The following is a 9,337-nucleotide window of genomic DNA, read 5'->3' as shown; positions in this document are numbered from 1 at the left end:
TTCTTAAAATAAAAAAAGACTCACAAAAATTTAAAATTTGAAAACTAAAAAATCTAAATTTTTTTAATTTAAAAAATTTTATTATTTTTTTAAAATCTGCTTTTTTTTCAAATTCTTAAAAATTAAAAAATTTCAAAATTTTGAAACATTCTAAAAAATTATAAAAATTAAAAAGTTTTCTAAAAAATAAAAGTCCAAACAAGTAATAAAAGTCATAAAAATTTCAACAAATCTATAAAATTCAAAAATATATAAAAATATATAAAAATTATAATTATAAGATTCAAAAGAATGAAAATTTTTCAGAATTTTAAAATTTTTTTTCAATTTTTTACAACTTTTAGATTTTTTCAAAAATTAAATTTATTTTATTTTCATTTTTTAAAAGTTTTTGTGAATCATTTTTTGAACTTTTCATAAATTTTTTGAGTTTATTTTTATTTTTATTAAAGTTTTGAGATTCTTTAATTTTTAAAGTATTCACTTTTTAAATTTTTAAAAATATTTTACTTTTTTAATTTTTATAATTTTTGTAAATATTTTAAAATTTTTAAAAATTTTTTTAAATTGATATGATAATTGATGATCGACGATAATTGATTTTTTTTTACACATTAATATTTTATTTGATTTTCATATTGCATCAGCTAGTTGATTGACAAAATTAATCTTAAGTGATAAAGTGGATGATAGAATAAAAAATTAAAATATCATATTGATTATTTTATTTATTTAAGAAAATAAATAATATATTACCGTTTTTATAAACCCTTTTAAGATCCAATTTTGTTCCGTCTGATACATATTCCGCCTTTTTCTTTTCTACTATTTCCCCCAATTCCTCTTCCGAATTTAGATTTTAGGCAAGAAAGAAAACACAGCAACTCACCATTTATTTATTTATTATTCGCAGTGTAGAGAACCTATTAAAGGCCTAGGACCAGACAGCAGCCAGTAGTAATTCATATTAGTTCGCGGGTGAGTAGTACAAAACGAATTGAATTGTTTAAACATTATTTGTTGAGCAATGGAAAAGCAGGTACTGCTACTGCAAGAAAGGATGCCCTCTTGACGAATCTCCCTTTCATTCGAGGCCTCTTCTTCGCATTCAGTTTTCGAACCTCGTACCTTATTTTCTTGGAGAACATCCTTGTTCTTCGCTTTTCTCTGTACCTTTATACTCTTGCTTCTCTTCCTCCATTCGCCGTTGCCTGCAGCTGGGCTCCCATTCCAATCAAATCACCATAGCTGTGCTGAACTTCTGTTCTACCAGTTCCCTGAAAATTAAAACCAAATCCTGCAATCAGCAATAGCTTGTGTTTGAGGTTGTGTTTGAGGTTAAGTGTAAGTACCTTTGGGCTTTTCTTTTTTTCTTTTTTTGTGCTAAATTATGTAGTAAGGCATTCTGCAGGATTGCACAACATCTCAATACATGGAGTATATTTTTTATATGGGAACATTAAATAGAAAACCACCTTGCAATCAGGCCAGCATCCGACTGGGTCAAAATCTGGTCGGTCACCAGAAGTCCATGGAGACCCGTGGCTTACCCTGGCAGTGATAAACGCTTCATGATTCAAGCTCAAAAATATCTTCCTCTTCTTTTTTGCAGTATCCTCCTCATATTCGCCATCCCCATTACTCTTCACCTATACCTCTTCCTTTACCAACTCATCCTCATCTCCACATGTTGCTGGAGAATCATAATTAAAACTCAACTCAAGGGGTTCTCTCACCGTATCGATTTCAGAACCGACATGGCACTCTCGACCAGCTTCAAAACTCTCTTCATCTTCAATCTTCTCTTTAACGTTTTCCTAAGGAACATTCCCTGAAGTCCTTCTCTTTAGAGTCCACTAGCCCCAGCTTCCTCATGGCAAAGGACTCATTTTCAAGACCTTTACCAAGCAAACTCTCAACATCAGCTAGAAACTCTGCAAGATCCATCTCAGACAGGAAAAGCCCATGTGAACCATCCACAACTTTTCCATTACAAGCTAGGAAAGCTTTAGATTCACTCGCAGAAGCATTAGCTGTTTCAACGTCGTTTTCTACAGTTGACGTCGCAGAATTACTGCATAGATCAGCAACAATAGGATCAAATATTGGTACCCTATAAAGAAGCTGATCCTCTTCGTTGTCTTCATGTGAAACAGCACCAACTTCAGGCACAAGAGGAACGGGGTTGTTGTTCCTTTTCGTATGCTCAGCCTTAAGTAGCTTTTGATGAATGGAAGCCTTCGCGGGTCGCCTTGTCCTTGCCTTTCTGTTAAACCCTTTATACCATGATGGTGAAAAGCTGTCCAAAGGAGCTTCATTACGTGAGGACTTAACAGAAGCAGTTTTCAGGCGAACTCTCTCATGTCTACAAGCAAGTGGATTTGCCGAATGAATAGAAGAATCACAGGCTTGGCAAAGAAAAGCATCATCAGCTGCACACCAGAGATTTAAATAGCGGTCGCGATCATGTTTTCGATCACATCGCGTTTGTCGCGTTTTCGGATATAACGAAGATCATTGCGATCATTGCGGTCGTAAATTTTTTTTTTTGCACAATTTATTATAAAATGTAATAATTATAATTATAATTATAATTATAAAAACTCTTATTCAATGATTTTAAAAATAGTTTATGACACTCTATGTTTTTTATTTTCTAAAAAAATTATTCACAATTTTATTTAGATTATAAAAAGCGTTCATATTTGGTTTATTCACAAAATTTTTCTTGGCCAAATTTATATTCAATATTAATTCTAGACAAATCAAATATTAACAAAACATAATATGTTAAATATCAAGCACTTATATTTAATAAAATTCCAAACTTAAAAATATAATAATTTCAAATTCCATCAACTACAATTATTGATATATATTTCAAATTTTACCACATGATATAATGACGAGAAGGATCAGATTCTCTATCTTCACTTTGAGAGGCAAGTTGACTCCATCTCCATCCCTGAAGCCTTTGTTCTTGATATATTTGAGGTGGAGGATATATATGAGGATGATACATTTGTGGTGGGGGATACATTTGTGGTAAATGATACATTTGAGGTGGATGATACATTTGAGGAGGTGGAGGATACATTTGAGGTGGATAATAACCATATGAAGGTGGATAACCATGAGGAGGTCGAAAATTAAGTTGTTTCGATGGATAGTAATGTCCTTGAGTACTAGTAGATGATTCACTATACTCAAAGTTACTAGAATTTGGTCTCCTACTTGAAGATGAAGAACCTTTAGAAATATCATAGTGGTGCTTCTTGGCTTTTCCTTTTGATCGAGCTATACGTGCACTTTGACCTTTACTAGATTCAGCAGATGGATTTACTCCGTATTCTGCCATATTAATCAAAAGTCCACCAGTAGCAACAAGCCCAAATTTTCCTCCAAGTGGGCTGTAAGGTCAATTTACATCCATATTATCATCAAAATTCACACCATCACCATCACCATCACCATCACCATCACCATCACCATCATCATTATCATTATTTGGACTTAAACCACCACCATCATCATTATCATTATTTGGACTTAAACCACCACCATCATCATTCTGACTTGGTGTTGGACTTAAACTTGAATGAGACACATTCCTTTCTTGAGATTGGCATGATTGTTCAACATTCATATCATTATCAAAATTATCTGTAGGCTACCAATCAGAGTTTTGACCATCTAACAGAGGATTTTTTTCTCTTGTAACCATTTTGTTAATGGATCATCATCTTCAAAAATATGGTCAAGGCTAATAGGATTAAAACTATTATTTATCTAATCAATGCTCATTCTTTTCTGATGTCTCATCTTCAGCCTCATGTTATAATAGGTATATACAAGCTTCTGAAGTCTTTCAAACTTCAATCTGTTTCTTGCTTTGGTGTGAATATAGCTAAATGTGCTTCAATTACATTCACAATTTGATGCAAATGTTATTTGACTAAGCACTTTGATTGCTAGTTTTTGTAATTTAAGAACACAAGTACCATGTATCATCCACCACTCAACTGTATAAAATTATTTAATTTAAATTTCAATGTGCTATACAATTAAATAATATAAATAAATTATAATTATTTAATTTACTATTTACCTAGATTCATTTACTTCCAAGCTCTTTGTGTTTGTGGAGTACCAAATGTTTCATGCTTGTTTCAAAATAATAACAACTACATCGATTGAAAACACAATAACAAATGAATAAATAAAAATAATTTAATTTTTAATACATAAAATAAATGTTAAAGTTATAAAATAGTATTAAATACTAATCTGATTAATCATTCTGATTTGAGTATCGAAGGTTCTAATATTTCAATAACTGCTTTTATACCTTCTAATGTTTCTTTAAATACATTTGCAGAATGTTCCACTCCAAATTGAAATTGTGGATTTAGATAGTAACCTAAACATAATTCATAACAATATTATATTAAAGTAATAAAAAATAAATATATAAGCAATTTAAGTATAAAAAATAAACATAATTTTTAAATACTATCTATATTCTTGGTTTACTTATCAACTGAATGCAAGTTAGAATGTATGAAACTCCATCTATTGTCAATAATCTTTTCATATTCAGCATAGTAATGATAATTTTATTGAATTGCTTATTTAGCTATATCCACAGCCTTGTAAATAAAGTCCATTGTTGGTTTTTCATCACCATCCACAAGGCACAACACTTTTACCGAAGGCTCATAAACTTTTATTATATCGCCTGTTTTATTCCAAAAATCTTTAACTAAAATGATTTTTTTGGCTTCATAAGCAGGTCCTGATTTTTGTTGTCCTCATTTTGAATCTTTAAATTCCTATATATTCATCAATAAATTTTTAGAGTAATATATTTTAAATTAATATTTTAAACAGTGATATCATAAAAAGATGCTAGATTTAAATGGTTGTAATAATTACTAAGTATTAACCTTTGAATTGAACATCTCTCTCAAACCTTGCTTTTGCCTTATTATTTCTTCTAACTGTATGAAATGAGTGGCAAATTAAGTAAGAGTAGGATGGAGTATTTGCTTCCCTTGTGTATATTTCTTCATCAAATTAACAGTCCAAATGTGATTGTATATAAAACAAGTCATTTTCTTTGCATTATCCAAAACTTTTGCCATATTTTTTTTCTTCCCAATATCTTTAAGGCACAAGTCCAAATAATGAGCTGAACATATTGTCCAATACAAATGTTTTCTCTTCTCCATTAGTCTTTTTCCTGCGGCATTAAGTGCTGCCTTGTTATCAATGACTATTTGAATAATGTATTTTTCTCTAATTTCTTCTACAACTTTATCTAATAATCTGTAGTAAAAGTTTGCATCTCTACTATGAATACTTAAGACATCTACAGATTTTTAAAAAAATGGTCCCTTTACTACAATAAACAAGGAAATTAATGATATGCATTTGATTCAAACTATTGGTCTAACCATCACACATCAAAGTGACACCCAATTCATTCCAATGAACTTTTAATCCATTAACCCATTCATGAACTTGTTGATACTCAGACTCTAAATACACATCTGAAAACCTTATAAGGTGTTGAAAGTTTTACATGTTGGCTAACTTCTGCTGCCACAAAAATCAAATTATGCAACCATGGAGAATTTGCTAACTAAAAAAGAAGTCAATCATATATAAAAAATTTTGATACTGAATCACCCATCTTTCTTCTTAATGTCTTTAAAAATGAATCACTTACTTTTGGTTATCTTGAACTCTTACTTTTAACCAATTCATGTATAGCTCATCTTGATGAAAATTCAGACTCATTTGGAGTTGATTTCCTTATTCTTTCTTCAAAATATATAGCAACTAAGAAAGCTTCATCCCTTTTCATATATGTTACTCCAACCACTAGTTTTTTGTCTGAATTCTTGTCTTTTGTGCCACTCATGTTGTGATTGGATACTATCTCGCACGGCTTGTCTAGTAGCGATATCTTCATCAATAAATCCTTCATAATCATCTTCTCCTTTTAACTATGATAAAAATTCATTTTTTCTCCTTTTGTTATTAGCTTTTTTTTATTTATTTTCTTGGAGGAGTTTCATCATATTTTCTTTTACTATACCTATTAATAATATAGTTAAAAAAAATGGAGAAAATTAGTTGCACATGCTTATGTAATTTTATAATTTTTATTAAAAAATTAACAATAATATTTTCAAAAGAATTAAAAAAACATAACATACCAATAACATTGGGGTATGATGCAACATTGCCAGTTTTATTAGCAATGTGTTTTTTGAAACGTGTTATTCCTCATTTTACGACTTTATCACAAAGTTTACATGAAACATTTCCTCTTGTATTTGGCATAGGTGTTCCAAAATGCCAACGTCTATTATCACTTGGTGCACCCTCTACTTCTTTACTCGGGAACTCTTTATGTGATGGCATACTTGCTATTTTGTATAAAAATAAAATAAACTTATATTTAGAAATATTAATATTACATATTACATCATTAAAAATTGATTTTACGCTAAATTTTTTAATTTTTAATTTTTAATCTTAAGAATATTATTAAATAACTTAATCTTTTTGATACACTAATTGATATAAATATTTTTTATCACAAATAACTTTCAATAATTATATAATAAATGCAATCTTCAATAATTACACAAAAATAACAAGAATTAATCTAATATAAAAAGAATTGACAACAATATAAATATCAAAACAACAAAAAAATTATTAAATTTCATATACAAAATTATAAATGAATATCTAACACCTTCAAAATATAATATTTAATTTTAATTAATTTTCGTCTAACTTATACAAAAAAATTTATCAAAAATTTTCATCTAAAATCTCTATATATATCATATTAAATTATTAATCTCTTAATTTTTTTTAATTATAAATCTTCAATCCCTCTAATTAGAGTTTATCTAAACAAATTTCAAAAATTAAAAATTTTCAAACTTATATTTTAATAAAAGTTTCAAACCTATATTTTTTATTTTTTAGTTTTTAATCTTAATAAGAGTAATAGATCATAAAATGCTAAATTTATTAAGTAACTTAATCTTTTTTATATACTAATTGATATAAATTTTTTTTATCACAAATAACTTTTAATAATTATATAATAAATACAATCTTCAATAATTACACAAAAATAACAAGAATTAATCTAATATCAAAAGAATTGATAATAATATAAATATCAAAACAACAAAAAAAATTAAAATTCAGATACTAAATTATAAATTAATATATAACACAATCAAAATATAATATTTAATTTTAATTATTTTTCATCTAACTTATATAAAAAAATTTATCAAAATTTTTCATCTAAAATCTCTATATATATTATATTAAATTATTAATCTTTTTTTTAATTGTAAACTTTCAAAACCACTAATTAAATTTTATCTAAAAAAATTTCAAAAATTAATTACAAAATTAAATAAAAAATTCAATCACATCCTCTTAACACCCTACCACACCCAATCCCCGCCACCCTATCCAATCTCTCCCTACGTGCCCAATTTCCCCAATTTGTTTAATTCTTTCTAGTAGACCTTTCTAGAAACGCACTTGCTCTCTTCTGTTCATCTTCTTCTTCATGTTACCTTCCAGAACTTGGCTTTTTAGAATTTTCTTCTTCTTTTTTTTTGTTTTCATCTCTCATTTTTTCTCGTATCTCTTTATAACTATCACTTGCCTAGCACCTACGGAATACCTCGTTCGTCTCTCTCAATTTCTCACAACAGACATCATTTTATAAAAATTTTACAAAAAAAAACACTAATTTAACTTTTTTTCTTACCTTATTTGATCTTGAATGTTGATTGAAAACTTAAGGTTGATTTGAATTTAGGTGCCAAAGTGCCGATTGAATGGTTGAAACTTGAAATAATTGGTCTGTTTTTCTAGCTCGTTTTTAGATTTATTTTGATGTCAAAGATCTGAGATTTTGAGTTTTATTTTTTGCTTTTACTTTTACTTTTACTTTTACTTTTACTTTTACTTTTACAGGCTTATTGCTTTATTCTGTAGACTTAAAATTTTATTTTTTTCTTGAACTATTAGATCCATTAGTAGGAAAACGAAATAGCTTCGTTATTGCCACTATTCTCCGTTACGTCATTATTTTATGATCATTACTTTCCATTTTTGCTGTGAATGAATTTTCAACTGCATTTTGTCTAATAATGATGGCGGGTGGTGACGCTATCGTAATTTTACGGCCGTTATTTCGTTATTAAATTGCTATTTGAATCCTTGCACACTACCAACGAGCCCATTTCTTTATACAGCTATCGCAAGCTCTAGCCGTTTTGCCTTCAACTACGTTGGCCACATTTTTGGTAGAACTCATGCAGTTAATATCTCGATTGGTTAAAAAACTGGGGTTTTAAAAGCACAAAGATACATGTATAGAAATTAATCTAAAAAATAAAATCAGAGTAAAACAAATAAAGCAAAAAGCATCAGGAGATGTTGACTTAAAGACCACTTTAAAGTGGTACAATTATTTTGTGTGTGGTCACAAATAGGGATGTAAATGATACATTAGTACTCGCAAGCTACTCGGGTTTGATTCAAAAAAAATTCAAATTCGGTTTGATTATTATCGAGTCGAGCTCGAGCTTGAGTAGCTCGACTTATCGATTGAGCTAAATTCGAGTATTCTTATATCCGGCTCAAGTAGCTCGCGAGCCTAATCGAGCTTTTATATTTAATATATTTTTATTATTTTAATTAATAAAATATTTCGAATCCGAATTCGAGTTTGAGTTCAAGTTCGAGCATAAATAATCAAACTTTTATCGAGTATATGAATTGAGCTTATTTTTACATATTAATCGAGCTAAATCGAGCAAGCTCGAGTAGCTCGAATTTGATCATGAATCGAGCTCGAGCTTGAAAATGAAACTCGATCGAGTTTGAGTCGAGTATCGAGTCCTAAGTTGTGAGTCGAGCTCGAGCTCGAGCTTCTCACTGTATCAGCTTGACTTGACTCGATTACACCTCTAGTCACAAAACCGCTCTTTTACAAAATTTTAAACAGCTTTTGAGTGAACTTTTGGTTCTTTCGATAGCAAAGGAATGCACTTTTGGGTCCACAACAAGGTTTTATCTTGATTTTCATTGGTTGAAACTGTAAAGTTTCATCCTGATCTCTGTCTTCCTATTGGCTACCTCTCTAATCAAGGGATTTCTTGTGGGTCCAATGTGCCAAGGATGAGAATGAGTCATTCAATCCCATCTACATATTTCCTGTCAATCTTTTTCCCTCTTGCTAGGAATTTGAATGAGACCCTTGTGTTACTATGTCTTTCCT

At 29.3% G+C, this 9,337-nt stretch overlaps 1 pseudogene; it reads right to left on the bottom strand.

The window, feature by feature from the left end:
• Positions 1 to 1,013: 1,013 nt before the first annotated feature.
• LOC111288275 (zinc finger protein CONSTANS-LIKE 16-like) lies at positions 1,014 to 8,437 on the bottom strand (annotated as a pseudogene).
• Between the last annotated feature and the right edge of the window lie 900 nt (positions 8,438 to 9,337).

The sequence above is a fragment of the Durio zibethinus genome, chromosome 4 (assembly GCF_047325235.1).
Source record: "Durio zibethinus cultivar Kanyao isolate XHJ-2024 chromosome 4, ASM4732523v1, whole genome shotgun sequence".
Taxonomy (NCBI): Eukaryota; Viridiplantae; Streptophyta; class Magnoliopsida; order Malvales; family Malvaceae; genus Durio; species Durio zibethinus.
The sequence above is the reverse complement of the archived record's forward strand: the minus strand, read 5'-3'. Positions and strand labels throughout refer to the sequence as shown.